The sequence below is a fragment of the Protopterus annectens genome, chromosome 16.part0 (assembly GCF_019279795.1).
Source record: "Protopterus annectens isolate FY-2018-M chromosome 16.part0, PAN1.0, whole genome shotgun sequence".
NCBI lineage: Eukaryota > Metazoa > Chordata > Ceratodontiformes > Protopteridae > Protopterus > Protopterus annectens.
Window position 1 is genome coordinate 39,923,780 of NC_056750.1, and position 17,215 is coordinate 39,940,994.

At 38.7% G+C, this 17,215-nt stretch overlaps 1 protein-coding gene across 1 annotated transcript in view; it reads left to right on the plus strand.

Moving 5' to 3' along the window:
• RAPGEF1 (Rap guanine nucleotide exchange factor 1) overlaps positions 1-17,215 on the plus strand; it is a 2,911,094-nt gene that overhangs the window by 1,725,713 nt on the left and 1,168,166 nt on the right. The gene's annotated exons all lie outside the window — the stretch shown is intronic.

The following is a 17,215-nucleotide window of genomic DNA, read 5'->3' on the forward strand; positions in this document are numbered from 1 at the left end:
CAGAATTCTTCAGAGCTTATGTAAGAAGGTGTACACCTCTTCCACTTTAGCTGTCAGAGCTATTAATTACCAGACACACAGACGTCTAGGTATTCTTTGGCCTTGCTTTCTCAGGCTTCACATGCTGTAGCTTCTTTACCAGATTCTGAGGTTAAAACACAGGTCCTGTCTCTTGGGAGCATCTTCCCAGGTAGCTAGACATTCCATTAAGTGCAGCTGTGGTGCTGGTGAGGCATCATCTAAAGCTGCTGCTTCTGCCTCTGTGCTTAGGAGCCATTCATGGGTGAGACTTCAGTCATTACCAGAGGATATTATAGCAAAATTGCTTGATGCTCCTTTGGACAAGTCTGCCCTCTTTGGTTCAGCAGCTAAAGACTTAAGACTCTGCAAGAAAAAGGGAAGGAGTTCCAAGACCTAAAATGCGTGTTTGTTTCACCAGTTCCTAAATTTCATAGACACATTTTTTGTTAGTAGACTTGCTCGTCGTCATTCTGCTTCTACATCTGCTCCAAGGTCTAAGAAGTCTACTAGGACACCCCCTCAATCGAAAACTACTACTTCGTCCCCCTCTACACAGTAGTCTTTTCAGGCCAGGCCCAGTTGTCTGTGACAAACTGCTCACCCTTCCAAGTCATGCAGCTCTTTCTTTTCGCCTCCCTCTTTCTTTTCCAGACCTGGAGAGGATCACTCAGGATGCCTGGGTTCTATCCATTATCCAAAAAGTGACTTTGTGACTTGGAAGAATCTACCTCCTTCCATGGGAATTCCACAGCCCCCTTCCAATCGGCTGCAACTGTACAGCTCCTATCTCAGCTGATTTTTCAAGGCACTATTCAAAGTGTACCTCTGGATCAGAGAGGCAAGGATTTTTACTCAAGAATGTTTTTGGTTCCAAGAAAGGATGGCCCTTGGAGACCAATTCTAGACCTCTTCCACTTAAACACTTTTCTGGAAGTGCCTTCTTTCTGGATGGTGTCCCTGCAGACACTGTCACACCTGATTTCTCCTCAGTCTTTTATAGCTTCCTAGGATCTCAAAGATGTTTAATGCATATTCCCATCCATACGCAATACAGGAAATGATTGCGTTTCTCGGTGGTTCTTTGCACTTTCAGTTCTCTGCCTTGCCTTTTGGTCTTTCCACTGCCCCAAGGGTATTCACAAAGTGCGTGGCGCCCCTGTCATTGCTTTCTTTTGTGTCCAGGGGGTTCAGGTTTAACCCTATCTGGATGACCGTTTCCTAGCCAGAAATTCTGATCATTTGTCTCAAAATTTTGTGAAGGCCGTTCATCTCCTTCAAAGCCTAGGGTTCACAATAAATTTCAAAAAAATCCAGTTTGGCTCCATCACAGGATCCCATCTTCTTGGGGTAGAGGTTCAGGGCAGACATGAACATGTTTTTTTTTTCCAACAGATAAGGTTCCCACTCTTGGAAACCCTTCTGATTCTTCCTTCCATCTCAGCTTGGTAATTCCTGAAACTTCTTGGATTCATGGCTTCCATGATCACCATGTTGCCTTTTGCAAAGCTTCACATGAGAAAATGTCAGTGGTTTCTAAAGACAACTGGTCCCAGCATGCTCACCCACTAGAGGTTATAATTCCTCTACTTCCCTGCCTGGAAGCAGAGCTCCTATGGTGAATTCTGCAGATTTATCTGAATCCAGGCCTTCCCCTTCTTTTGCCCCAGACTTCTCAACAGCTTTTCACAGATGCCTCAGACACAGACCGGGGGGCAACCTTTGCTTTCAGGAAGGTTCAGGGTCTCTGGTCTCCATCTCAGAAGAAGGAGCACATGAATATCAGAGAAATGAGGGCTCTGCTTCTAGCTTTGCAGACTTGTCATCCTCTTTTCCTACCAGGTCCTCTGAAGATTTTTTTACATACAACACCACTGTAATCTGGTACATAAGCAGGGAGTCACCAAATCTTACCTTCAATGCAGATTAGCTCTGAAGGCATGGGAACTGGCAGTTCAGTACAAGATAACTCTTCATGTTGTTTACCTACCCTCTGCTCAAAATTCTGTGGCGGTTGCATTAAGCAGGTCCATGACACACTTCCATGAATAGATGCGTCATAGGGATGTGTTCCTTGATCTGGTTCACCGGTGGGTCACTCCAACTCTGGACCTCTTTGCCTCCCCTCAAAACATACACCTTCCTCTCTTTTGTGCTAGGGTCCCACGTCCTCTAGCTTGGAAGGTAGACGCCCTTTCTTTTTCATGGAAGGGGATGTTTCTTTATGAATTCCCCTTTCCCTTTCATTCACAAAGTCTTGCTGAAAATTCAGCAGAAAAAAACACAAATCTTGTTGATGACTCCCTTTTGGCCAAGACAGTATTGGTTCCCTCTTCTTGTGCAACTAGCCAAGGGCCATCACCACAAGTTACCTCACAGATCGAATCTGCTCACACAGGACAAGGGGTCCCTTTGACCTTGTGGGTGATCATCTTCTGATCCCTTTCCGGTACCTTTTCTCACAGGATGTGCTTGGGGATTTGCAGGAGGCCAGGAAACCCAATACTAGGAAATATTACATTTCCAAATGGAAAAGATTTTCCTTCTGGTGCCTTTATAGAAGTCTAAATCTACTTTCTGTGGACATTCCAGTAGTACTCTCTTACCTGTGTGAACTGCTTAAAAGTGGCTTATCATATTCCTTAGTGAAAGTCTACTGTTCTGTTCTTTCTACTTGTCTGCCATTACCACCTCCTTTAGCTTCCAGATTGGAGGTTAAACTTTTCCTTAAAGGCGTCCTACATATTAATCCTCCTAGGAAACCAGTTCCACCGCCTTGGGACCGTAATTGTCCTTGGAACCTTAATTATGTCCTAGAGAAGCTAACTCTGGCTCCTTCTGAGCCCACAGTCTCTGGTTCTCTAAAGTTTTGCACTTGGTAAACTGTTCTTCTGGTTGCTTTGACTTCTGCTATGAGGGTTGCTGAGATTCAGGCTTTGATGGCATACAACATAATAGTAATTGTTCTGTATTAAAAGCATGTATTTTGGAACAGGTTGCATCTAGGGATGATACTGTGTTAAAAAACAAGTTGTATAAAGAGAGAGTTTATTCTTAAGTATAATACTTTATCTCCAGATGGATTGAATAATGAGTGTAACTGGAGAGTTTTCCTATAAAGGACATGATAGGTTAATTGCTTGTTTAATTGCATTTAATTGTGTGCATTATATATATCAGAGCTGTTTTTGCTATGAATTATTAACTCCTGGAAGGCTATTTTGCCGAGGCACCAGAGTGATTTTACTAAAGTTTTGATTATCTTTCTTGCGGTTGCAGCTTCATTTCACCGGCCTAGTGGTATTTGTATAGCGAGTGTTCTATTAGTGTTTTTTTTGGTGTTTTATATATGGCTAGTGATTCTTTCCAACAGCTGCCTCGCATTTTTCGGGAAGACTCTTTGGAATCTAGTTCTGCTCAACCATTTGGTTTATTTACTAGGGACCACTCCATGGAAGGTACTTCGGGAACTTCAAGCATGGGGTCTTCCAGGTCCTGGGAACAACTATTGGAAGAAGGCAGAACTAAGAGGGCTACTAACCCATTTCAAGAAGTGGGTAAGGTGGACTCTGCTCACTTGTCTCCAGCTGACCGTCTTCACATAGATTCCCTGGAACAGTTGTTATTTTAAGAAAATGCTTTACATTTCAACATACTGGGACTTGAGGTATTTGGACATAGATGTTACACCTCGTGGTTTAAGGTTTGTGAAAAGTCCTACTACTCTGTTTAATACTTCCGATCCCATTGAGGCAGATTTTGAACAAAAATGGATATCTGCCGCTCATAGATGTGTTAAAGAATGGTTGCACATCTTAACAGAGAGAGATAGTATTAAGCAATGTAAAGTTAAGGAGGATATTGTAGCGTCTTGTTCTGCCCTTTCTGGACAGCTTGGGGTTTCTCTCTTTGAACAGGTGATTGGTTCTGTAAATTCTAAATTAGAGGAAACATCTGCTGACATTGTTAAGAGAAAAATTAATAAACTTGAGCGGGACATTCAAGATTATGGTTCCGGTATGGCTTTTAAAAATTTGACCAATCAGGACCTACCAGGAAGACACAGAAATACTAAGAAATGGCTCAACGTCTCTTTTGTTTCTTCTGAACGAGCGTATACTTCGAGAGAGTTTGATGTAGATGGTAATGACTATCCCCCTTTACCACCACTGAAACAACATAACTACTGGAAAACCAATTTTCGTGGAAAAGGTAAACTACAGGACCAACAAACCAATGGAATCAAATGCCATTTCAAGGGAAACTGAGATGGATGGTATTATCGACAACAAAGTAAGAGGACTAAATATTAACTTTAATAAAATTTGTGATGTTATTAAACAAACAGCTGTGTGCCATAATGACAGTCACCTGTTAAATTTGTCTGGTATTGATTTACGTGATATTGAAGCTTTTGTACTACAGCGAGGACTAAAGTTTTTACCTACTTCTCTCCCTAGAAAACATTTTTTAAAAGTGGAATTTTTTTAGACTTATTGGAAAATTGCATCTAATAGACCATTATGAATGCAATGAAAATAACATCTGTGATAATTATGTGTCTATAAGTGAAGATGAAAAAGGTGTGTTTTTCTGCTGATATTCCTTTGTTGATTCTTCTGAAAATTTTAATACTTATTGTTTATTTCATACAGGAGTACTTTTGTTCCTCCTTTTTTTAATGAAAAATACAACAATTTTCAAAAATGATTAATTTTGCGGAGAATCAAGATGGCTGCCGTCCTATAAACAGTGTTACTCTATAGCTCTGCTACTCAATAAATCAACACCCTTATCCTATGGGAGAGAAGTAAAATCTGCGATCAATAATCTCTTCTCCGTACTGAGGAACTTACCTGGTGTGAATTTCTGACTCCGGTTCTGGAAACTGAAGCTAATATTTGGAGGATTGACTCTGATCTTTTGTTTCCTACCTTGTTGCTGCCTGCTGTCCATGTGGTCTGGGGCTCTTGGGCCTACACTTACCTAAAAATAAGAGAGATAATCTTGATATGTCACAGGAATCTGATTCTATGGAAACTCAAAGCACTAAAGCTAAATTCTCTGCAATATCATCTCCAGAGAAAGAGGTAATCCCTAAAAGGGCTAGGACTGCCAAGCAACAGGAAACTACAAAACCTCCTGCTAAAGTGAAATCTGACTCTTCCAGCATGGAGGACTTAAAACTGGCTTTGCAGCCTATCCAAACAGCAATTCAAAGCTTCTCCCAGCAACTTAAAACTTTCAGTGAATCTATAGACAGAATACTTACAAGAATTGACAAAACAGAAGCAAAGGTGATTGACAACGGGAAAAAAGAACAAAAAAGTAATGCTATAAATATCCTGGACATGCAGCAGAAATTACTGGACCTTGAAGCTAGATCCAGGCGCAATAACATTATCCTAAGAGGCATACCGGAACATATAGACCAATCCACATTGTTTGAAAAAATGTCTGCAATATTTGCTATATTCCTGGATAAATCACCCCTATCTGACCAGATAATAATTGAGCGTGCACATAGAGCCCTAAGACCACCATATGACAAAACCAAGCCGAGATCTGTTTATGTGAAGCTACTTAACTTTCAGCATGTAAGTAAGCTTTTAATAGTGGCCCAAAACAAAAGTCTATAGAATGGAATGGTTCTAAAATATTTCTCTCATCTGATCTCCCTACTTCGATAAAGTTGGAAAGACAAAAGCTTGCTCCTTTCTGCGCTTACTTAATTAAGAAGCAAATAAGATTTCAGATGAGATATCGCAACACTCTGATTTTTTATCATGTAGGGTCCAAACTTTCCGTTCAAAACAGTAAGGAAGCAACTGCGATGAAGAATGTCCGGAACCGGTTTTGCTAAAGGGCCAACTTACCTAAAGCCTGGAGCGATGCCTGTTCGCTAGCATCAAAAAGGAAGAGTTTGTCTTGCTTCTAGCTCGTTTTCCTGCAGTGCAGAGTTGGAGTCATATCATTGTCTAGATCGGCCGTCCTGTGGTCCTGATCCCTCGTGGTAATTTTTGGTTTGCAGTTAGAAACTTTTAATCTCCACCATGTTGTCTGGCAGCCTGAGGAACTTTGACCCCTGCATTTCCCATGAATCCGTTGGACTCTTAAAGTGGTAGAATAGATCAATTTAAACTTCAGATATTACGGAGGTGATGTGCTCTTGTTTTAATGTTCCACATTTCTGGGAGATCTGCTTTGCCCTGAGGCAATCAGCTGTCAATATTGATATAATTTGACTTTTTGGCGACTGTAATTTGTTTCTGGTAGATAGATTTTATGCTAAGAAGGGCGCAGTTTATGCATATGATGCTCTATGGGCTGTATGTCAGCTATTCTTTGGCATCGGGCTTTTGTCCCATTTTTTATCCAAGGGGATTTTTTTTTAAAGAAAATTACTATCAACATAAAATAGAGCCTCTATTTCTCTACTACAAAAGCGCTCTGTACTGTGTAACTAATAAAGGAATGTTTAAAAGATTTATTTTATTTATTTATTTTACATTTGTTGACCGGGCTAGTCTGGCTGGATACATGTCCATTTTCAGCAGAGGCCCGAGGAGAAAAGCTCCACTAAATACTAAGTACATTACAAAATATTACAAATGTTTATAAGTAACAAATTAGAAAATCATAACATCACACAGAATGCAAGATAGATTCAGGAGAAGCACATTTCGATGAGCAGTTAATACCATATTAGCAATTTTACATAGAATGTACCTAGGTCGATTAGTACTGTAAAAGGAGAAGAAATAAGACAGATACTAATAGGAAGAGTGAAGGAGAGATGTAGTATGAGAAAGAAAAAGGTTAGCCTGGTGTACTGCAGAAACAAAGCCAATGATTTAGGTAGTACAGTTTAATTTTCTGTTTGAATTGAGGCAGGGATGTAGTCAAAGTTATGTCACAAGGTAAGAGATTCCAGCATTTACCTATAGTGTTAGTGAAAAGAGAACAACCTGCTGTGTTGTTTGCCTTTATTGATTTAGTCATAAGTTTACTAGAGGAGCGGCGAGTTCAGATTATTATACGGGATTAGGAGTTGAGAGAGTATAGGGGTGTTGTCAGGTAGGTGTAATATGTTGTGAGCTATAGTGAGTTGAGGAATTTTTAGGTAGTTTTGAAATTGAGCCAGCCAAGTTGCTTTAGATTTATACAGAGGTGAGTCCTAAAGGGTTATTAGTGGCTAAACGTGCTATGTTATTATAGCAAGTTTCAAGTTTGTTAAGATTGTTTTTCTTGAGGTTGGTATAAATGGGAGAAGCATATAGGAGAGTAGATAGGAGATGGGTTTGAGCACATTTGGTTCTTGTTGCTGGGGTTAGAAAAGGTTTAATACGATATAGGGATCCAATTTTTTGTTAACAACCTTGATGGTGTTGTTTATGTGCTGATCGAAGGAAAGATGATTGTCAATGGTTATTCCAAGAAGTTTAGTAGTTGGATCAGGCGAGATGATAGTGCCATTATTAGAAGAAATGGTAAAGTTTAAAGGGGGACCGAGAGGTGGGGGAGAAGAGGAGGAGTTTAGTTTTTTGCATTTAGTAGGAGAAACCGTTTAGAAAACCAAGTTTCTACTTTGTTAAAGGTATTTTGTGTTAAGGAGGTCAGTTCAGTAGAAGAAGGTGCGGAGCAGATAAGGGTAGAATCATCTGCATATTGTATGCAGGTAGCTTGTGGTATAGCAGTCTGAAGATCGTTTATAAAGAGGGTGAACAGAAGTGGACCTAGAATGGAGCCCTGGGGAACTCCGATGGAAATGGGCAAGAGAGAAGAGATGTGATTTTCCCAAATTACTGCTTGTTGTCTGTTAAGGTAAGATTTAAACCAATTTGTGGCTAGTTTATCACAAGGAAGAGATTCGAGAATATTGATTAAGAGAGAGTGGTTAACCATGTCGAAAGCTTTTGAGAGATCAATGAAAAGAGCGGAGGAGAGAGAATGGTTGTTTCGATTTTTGTTGATAGTATCTATAAAGGAGAGAAGGGCAGTGGTGGTACTATGATGGGGTCTAAAACCATGCTGGCAGTTTGCTATTATGTTGTGGAGGGAGAGGTGGTGTACCAGTTGCTGGTGAATACATTTTTCCATTATTTTTGCAAGGGGTGAAAGAAGGGCAATTGGTCTAAAGTTGGAAAGGTCAAGGGAGTTTCCACCTTTATGAAGTGGTATAATATAGGAGACTTTCCATATATCAGGGATGGTTCCTTCTTGGATAGTTCTGTTGATGAGTAAGGAAATAGGATAAGCAATTTCTTTAGCGGCTTTCTGAAGGAAAAGAGAAGGGAGCTTGTCAGCAGAAGGGGTGCAGGGTTTAAGTTTGTGAATGAGTTTGAAGATGAAAGAGGTAGATATAGGTTTTAGAGCGAAATTGAGGGAAGAGGTAGTTCTGTTAGGTGGTATATGAGAGTTGTTAGTGTTCATTTGTTTGGCTAGGGTTTGAATAGTTTCAGAGAAAAAGAGTTGAAAGCATTGGCAGTCTGGAGAGGGGTTTCTGGGTCAGCATTTAGAGGGAAGGAGTTTTCGCAGTTCCTGGGGAAAGAAGTCTATTTACTGATGACCAGAACTGTTTAGGGTTGTTAATATGTGTTTCCTGGAGGTTACAGTAGAAGTTTTTCTTGTCAGAGATTATTGATTTTTGCTAAATTACGAAGCTGGCGGAATTTAACTAAGTCAGGGTTTAGTTTATTACATCTCCAAGATTTCCATGCTTTGTTTCTAGCAAGCATGAGTTTTTTTGTGTTGGTGGTCAGCCATGGGGCCGATTTGGTCTTTACTCTAATAGAGCATTCTGGTGCATGAGAATCAAGTATAGATAGGAATGTGGAATTAAAGAATAATACTGCTTCTTCTAGGGGGAGTGATTTTAAGCAATTCCAATTACATGCACTCAGTTCGGCTTTAAAAGGTCTATGTTAAAGTGTTTGACTGATCGAATTAGCCTTGTATTTGGGAGGTTAACAAATTCTGATTTTTGTCTAGAAATGTAGGTTAGGCAGTGGTCGCTGATGTCATCAGGCATAATACCTACCTTATAATGTGTCTTAACTTTATTAGTTAGTATCCAGTCTAATATACTCTCTTTCTTACTGGGTTTATTGACTCTTGTAGTTGAGGTAATACTTTGTGAAAACCCATGTAGGTTAATATGGGAGGTGGGATTGACTGTATTTATAGTGTTCCAGTCTATGTTAACGTCACCAAGAATTATGGTTTCTTGGGGGTAGTTGGTAGAAACCCAGCTTAAAAAGTCTTCTAGTATTGGAATGTTATTACCTGGGGGAAGATACAAACAAATAATGTAAATAGATTTTGGGGTTAAGTTGGAGTTTAATAATGATGGTTTCTGTTTTGCTATTTAGGTTTGGGCATTCTGGTTGAATAGATATGTTAAGTTGATTTTTGAAGAGTATTGCTACTCCTCCACCCTTACGCTTTATGCGGTCGTGTCTTATTATGTTATAACCCTGGGGTACAATCTCTGAGTCTTTTGTGCCTGGGGTAAGCCAGGTTTCAGAGAGGCAAAGGATGTCAAATGAGTGTATATCTAAGAGGGCATGGATGAAAGGTATTTTGTTATTTATGCTTTGGATGTTAAGGTGTCCTATAAGGAAGTTATTGTTGGGGTTAGGCAAGCAGTTTTGGGGAGGTGGTGAGGTAGGGCCAGGGTTGGGGTGGATGTCTCCATCTAGTAGAGTAGGATTAATAAGTTTTGTTAAGTAGTTCTTATTTAGAATTGTTAGAGATTTTGTTTTGGCAAGATAGTAGGGGGTATGTAAGGTGATGTTGCCTATGGAATTTAGATAGGTGATAACTAGGGGTGGAATTAACATTAGGGTAGGTTGTGAATGTGAGTCTAGTAGAGGTGTGTTTATGTGTGCAGATAAGAGAGTTATCTAGTGAAATTTCAAGAAAGGTGAGAAGGTATGTAGAAAGAAGGGTGGTTGTGATTGATAGAGAGTACAGGCATAGTTCAGTATGTAGGGAGGCATCATTTAGTAATTAGAGAGGTGAGGAAGTAGAGGGAAAGTGTAAAGGGAGAAAATAGAATGTGGTAAGCAATATAGGGGAAAGTCTGTAGTTTAAAGCAGTAGGTAGATAAGAAAGGATATTAATTGGAAAAGAGAAAGAAAGGCTGGAGTGGAAGGAAAGTGTAAGGAGAGAAGTCAAGGTAATAGTGAAAGGTAATAGAAGATGTATGGTCTTGGGGCAGAGATAGAGTAGGAAGGGATGTACTAAGGCTGGGGAACAATTTGGCGGGAAGGAGAGTAATAGGATAGGAGGGCTAGGGGTGTGGCTATAGAGCTATAAATGTAGGACCCTGGGGGGTGGGTGGGAATTGGGGGTAGGGAGGGGAGCGGAGTGAGCCCTTGAGGCTAACGGAGCGGTAGAAACAACTGAGGTATAGCCAGGAGACAATCAGAAAAGCAGGTGAGACTATAGGAGCAGCGAGTGTCAATAGGGAAGGGGTAAGATAGGAACCAGATACCAGAGGGATAGGAGAAAGGTAAGGAGGAGTATGACAGAAAAGAGTACTGAGGATTTAGGAGGAGATGAGTGAGGTGTAATGGAAGAGAGTAGGGCAGGTTACTGGAGAGATATCAGCACAGGTGGTAAGGAGAATAGGCAGTCGGTAAGGAAGAAAATGGAGGTAGAGGGATGGAAAACCAAATTAGCAGAGTAGACTGAGGAGGGCTAATCAGGGGAAATAGGAGGAAGCAAAGAAGAGAGAGAGAGTAGAGCCACCTAGTGGCTGGTATAGGTAAATGAGAGGGAGAATGGGGAAAATACAAACAGGACAAGGGAATGAAAAAAGAAAGAAAAATGAGGGCAGGAAAAGGTGAGAGTGAGGTCGGTTTTGAGGGATAAGAATAGTGAGGTACTGGCTGCTAGGCACACAAACGCAGGCAGAGTAATGGACTCTGAAGGTGGACCTATACAGAGGCTAAAGAGGCAGAAAGCGAAGCCCAAGACCTACTTTCAGTTCCTTGACTGTAGATCAATATGGGAGGTAGGCAGATTTTCAGTCACTGTAGTCAGGGCCAGGATGATCCAACAGCAGTAGGGCTTAAAGCTGGACAAGATTCAGTAGGGATGGTGCTATTAACTTTTTCAGTTCCTTGACTGTAGATCAATATGGGAGGTAGGCAGATTTTCAGTCACTGTAGTCAGGGCCAGGATGATCCAACAGCAGTAGGGCTTAAAGCTGGACAAGATTCAGTAGGGATGGTGCTATTAACTTCTTTCTATTCAAATCACATTTTCAGATGTATTTCGATTTTTAGTTCACCAGTAGTTGGACGTGGATTTCAACGGATACCTGCACAGCAGAAAATTCCAAGAATGTAATAGCAATTAAGCTTCTTGAAAGGAAAAGTGTCAAAATCCAGACGTCGAAACGTATAAATAAAGCTAAACTGTCAATGTGGAAAGGTCACGTGAGATACATGGCGGCATTTTTCTCCCTGAGTAGAGTAGAAAATTGGCAAAATGGCTATCCATATAAGATGGTATAAAGCATAGCGGCTCCTTAAATAATTTGACAATTCCTCTATAACTTAAATGTCAAACACTGAAACAGCTGCTAAAATAATGTGTTGCAGAAAGCTTAGCAGCCCGATCATCAAGCCTTTCTATGCTTGGCTAATGTCTTTTATTTAATACCTTAAAGTCCAGTTAAAATCATGCAGATCCTCTCCATAATAACTCCTGCTCATGGAATTAACCTCATTGCCTAGTAGGTTTATAACTGATATTTTAATCATTTATGGGCATAATTCTGCATTCGTGCGCATCATATCATTCTTTGTGGCAGTAGACTGTTAGAGCTAATGGGGCACAGGGTACCTTTCACACCTAATTGGTGGGGCTGCTGACACTTATCCAGGGATACACACAACTCGAGTCTGTTGCTTAATGTTTATTTACAGTGCAAACAAAATGTGGCAATACTACTGGATCTTAGAGGACAGTTTGATTAATCAACCTGCATATTTGGTATTGAGGGTGCCATGGTATGAGAGCGCAGGTTTAACGTATAGATGTATATGACTCTGCAGTTTAGGTACCCCCTTTGTTCTCAGGAAATGTTAATCGAGTCACATGAATAGGTTTTTATTATCACAGGAGTTTAGTTAAACTAATAGTTATATGCTGTTTTATTTTCACTGATCTAGGACTATAGTATTTACTTGAATACTATCCCTGTCTTAAAAGCTTTATGTGTTATGTTAAGTGGATATTTGCTTCTCCCCATCAGATTTTGGTGGCAGTTATATAAGAATAGGGTTTTTACAAAGATTGCAACACTAATCTAAATACCTTTTAATGTTTTTAAATAACTCCCTTGTATTTGGCTGCCACATTCATTGTTGTTTAGCCCTCTGTTTTGAACAATTATACAGCTGAGTTATGAGTGTATTTTTACCTGCTTGGGATTGATATGCATTTTAGATTCTGGTTATTTCCTAGTATCCCAGCCCCTTCCGGGCATATGGGGTAGTGGTTAGGCACGGGATTAAAGCAGGAAGAGTTTTTTATACTTCTCACATTTTTTTGCTTCAATTACTAATAACGTTAGGTAGTTGTTTATTCTCCATTTTTCACATCTCTCTTAATTTACTTATGTTTTTATTCAAATGTTGGATATAGAGTCGTGGAACATCAAAGGGTTACAAGCATCCAATACAAAAAACTCTTTATGCATCTGAGTTTTAAATCCACATCAAATATTATCTTTGTTCAAGAAACGCACCTCATTAATCACCAATGGGACCATGACGGGGGGAGACCTTGGGTTAAGAAGATCATAGCTTCCGGGGCTAAATCTAATAGCGCAGGTGTTGCTATTATAATTAAGAATAAATTTATCTATGACATAGTAAATTCTGACTCGGACAGTGATGGTAGGTGGTGTTACTTTAAGACTTGCTCTTTTCTTGATAAACCTATTTTAATTATTAGTATATACTCCCCAAGTTCTGGCCAACAAAACTTTATTATGCAGATCTGTAACCTATTTTCATTATTTCCTAATCACTACTACATTGTTGGGGGTGACTGGAATTCCGTACAGGATCCAAAAAATGATAGGACAAATACTAAGGCTAAATTCAATTACTCTGCAACCTTGTCCTTATCTGAACTAAAGGATGACTTTAACCTATTTGATCCTTATATCTTCCTTAATGCCACCCATAAAAATAACAAATTCACCTTTTTCTCTAATTGTGGTAAAAAATTGGTCCAGGTTGAACTTCTTTCTGATTTCCTCGATATTCAATAATTTGGATACTTCTTTTGTCACTAACCCTAGAAGCCTTTCCAATCATTCTAGGATTTCTCTCTCTATTCACTGGCAGGATACAAGATCCTCCAAGAATTTCGCTATTTGGTGGCGTTTAAACCCTAACCTTCTTAAGAAGGAAGAAATTCTCTCACAAGTTGACTCCTATCTCGACCAATTTCTTCAATCCAGTAGCTCCCTTCAGACCTATTTAGACTGTTCTTGGGCCGCAACCAAGGCTATGATCAGAGGTTTTCTTATAAATAAAGCCTCATATTATAAGAAACTATTCAACAAAAATAAACTCCAGAGGATAGAGACTGAAATTCAACAAAAATACTCTCCTGATTTGGAGAATGAAATGATTCAGTTACAAAAGGAACTTCTATCTTTGCAAGCGGAGAACCTTACTTTCCATGAGACTAAATCCTTGGCAAATTACTCTGAACTGGCTCAGTTCCCCTCTAAATTTCTGGCCAGAGTGGTAAACCCAAATAGATAGTCTCCCTTTATATCAGAAATTTCCTATCAGGGGAAGGCTTATCAGAATACGACAGATGATATTAGATTATTTGAGTACTTATACACTCAGCTGTATAGTCTTCCTGAAAGTTCTTTTAATAAAGAGGAGTTGCAGGGCTTTTGTAACAATTTATCCTTTCCTAAACTGGCTGAGACTCAGAATAAACTTCTGGATCGAGAAATCTCAAAGCAAGAAATTATAGTGGCAATTAATAATCTCAAACCTAATAAATCCCCCGGGCCAGATGGATTCACGGCCGAATTCTATAAATCATTTACTTCCAAAATTTCTAAAGCTTTGCTTCTTTTGTATAATAATATTACCACCTTTGGTTTTAAGGACATACACCTTAACGCTTCTGGAACTATCTTTATCCCAAAACATAATGCTGACCCCAAAAACCCCTGGGAATATAGACCCATTTCTATTGTTAATATTGATATGAAGATTTTGGCCACAATTCTAGCTAATAAACTTAAGGTAGTTATCTCTACTATTGTTTCTCCTGAATAATCTGGTTTCATTATGGGTAGACAAACAATTGATCACACCCTTTCTTTAGAAGCTATGATTTCTCTCTCTTCTCTAAATAAAAGCTCCTTTTATGCTCTAGCTGTTGATGCATCCAAGGCCTTTGATCGTATAAGTACAGAATTCTTATTCAGTAGTCTCCCTTACTTCAACATGTCAAACTCAAACTTATTTATTAACAGGATCAAAACTCTATATTCTAATGCATATACTATATTACAAATAAATAATCAGGTATCTAATAGAATTAAAATTCTCAATGGTGCTAGACAAGGCTGCCCCCTTTCCCCATTATTATTCAACCTTTACATTGAACCATTATTCCTTTTAATCAAACAGAAAACATTCCGCCATACCCCTATTATTTTTAACACTAAACTTTATTTCTCTGCATATGCAGACGATTTAAACATTTACTTTACGCTCCGCAGATCCGACCCGGTAAAAGTCCTATCCTCCATTAACACCTTTTCTAACCTGGCAAATTACAAACTCAGTAGGGATAAATCATTAATTTTTCCAATAAATATGTATTCCCCATCCCCTAATATATTCTCTAATACAGGTATATACATTAAACAACAACTTCACTATCTAGGTATATCCTTTTCCCAGGGGAATTCTGCTCAGTACCAGGATAATATGGCTAAATGTTGGTCGAGTGTGCAGAGTGACCTAAGCAGATGGGCCAAACTTAAGCTTCCTTTCCTGGCCAGAACGACAATCATTAAAATGAATATACTTCCTAGATTTCTGTACATATTTAATGCAACAACGAGTATACTATGTAACAAATTCTTTAAAAATATTATCTCACTCCTTTTAAAATTTATTTGGGCTCCCAAACCTGTCAGGATTAGTTATTTGAAACTCACTTTCCCTAAAGAGCAAGGAGGTCTGGGATTACCTGACTTTAAAACATATTATGAGATAATCAATGGAAGTAGAATATTAAATATCGCCTCCTACAATAAAGATCACTTTCCCGTGGGCCCCTGCTTGGGTCATGCTGTACAATAATTATGTCAAATCTTTAAACATAAACCCCTCTGTGCTCCCCTTTTTGAACAAAGAAAATTTAGGTAATCTTAAATTACCTAAAGGTATTAAATTTAATATAAGGTCACTACAAAACCTCTTTAGCTCCTTGAATCTGATCCATTCCTTTAATACCCTACAACCACTGCATCTCAACCCTAATCTAAGGTTGAATGGTCACATGTTAAACCTGGAACAATACCCCCTTCTCAAGAATACAACTATTTTGGATCTCTTTCCTTTCAAACAACAGTCCCTCTTGGAGTAAAGAACTAATTTGAATTTACCTAAAAAATATACAATTATATTAAGACAAATCATAGAATTAGTACATAATTACCTGGAACACCCCTTGGTATCTGATAAGGATATCTCAGCCTGGAAAGCATTGTGGAACCTACTTCTTCTTAAAAAAAAATGATCTCAAATACTTACAAAGCTATCATGGCATCCAAAACGCATAACAAGCTCATCTTTTCCAATTCTTGGCTAAAACTTAATCCCTGTATTACTCATAACCAGATTTCAAAGGCCATAAGAATCAATGCCAAACTTATACCCCTAAAGAAACTTAAATGCACACAGCTCATGATAATGAACAAATGCGTACCTCACTCCTGACAGCTCATGATAATGAACAATGCGTACCTCACTCCTGACATACTCAATAAAGTATACCCCAACTACCCCCCTCACTGTCAATTTTGCCCTAAGCAAATTGATGATCTATTACATGTTTTCTGGAGCTGCAAATGCTCATATAAACTATGGTGTGCCCTGAGAGTTTTACTGGAGAAAAGGGGATATGAAAAATCAACTCTATCTTGGGAATTTACTATTCTTCATGTTCCACCTCCAGGTTTACCGGAGGGGAGATAAGAATTCTGATTTCTCTATTTATGTTAGTTAAATATTATATCTCTCTGAACTGGAAAAATAGGCACATATTATCGTGGGAAGGGTTTAAGACTCTAGCTATTAAGCACCTCAAGCGCCATAGATACTTATTTAACAACATTAATCAGAAACCATTTCTCAAAGAATTTTGGAGAATGCTTTTCGAACATATATTGAAATGAATACAGGCTCTTTGTAATACCCTTTGCTGATTATTTAATTTTTTATTTCACTTTATATATTGTTGGGCAATGTATAAATGTACATAGTTTCTTGTGTATCATGTTACTATATGTTGGCTGTTGTTTTTCTTGTTGTTATTATGTAATAAAACAAAGAGAATAAAAAAAAAAAAAATGATTCATTTTGCAATGGAAAATGACTTTTTTTCTGTGAAAGAAAATATACAGTATAATTTAAGTAAGGATGAATGGCAGGCATTGCTGAAATTGGGTAGTAGGCAAGATATTGTGATAAAACCGTCAGATAAGGGCCAAAAAATTGTTGTATTACATTATAAGCAATGTTTAAAAATATGTATGGACCACTTATCTGATGTAAAGGTTTATAAAATAGTGAAAGAAACTGATTTTCACCTGGCCATTTTGAATTTAAAAGCATTAATAAATAAAGGCCTCGGGTTAGGTTATTTTACCAAGAAGGATATTAAGTTTAAATTTGATACGGAAAGCAGCTCTTTGGCTAAGTTCTATTGCTTGTCTAAAATTCACAAAAGTTTGAGTTCTCCCCCTGGTCGGCCTGTAGTGGCAGCACAGAATTGTTTTCTACATAATGTAGGGGTATTTTTACAATCCTGTCTTCTTAAATATGTTATAAAACTGGAATCCTATATAAAGGATACTTTCCATTTCTTGGTAAAAGTGAAAGAAATTGAATGTGAGGAAAATTATTAT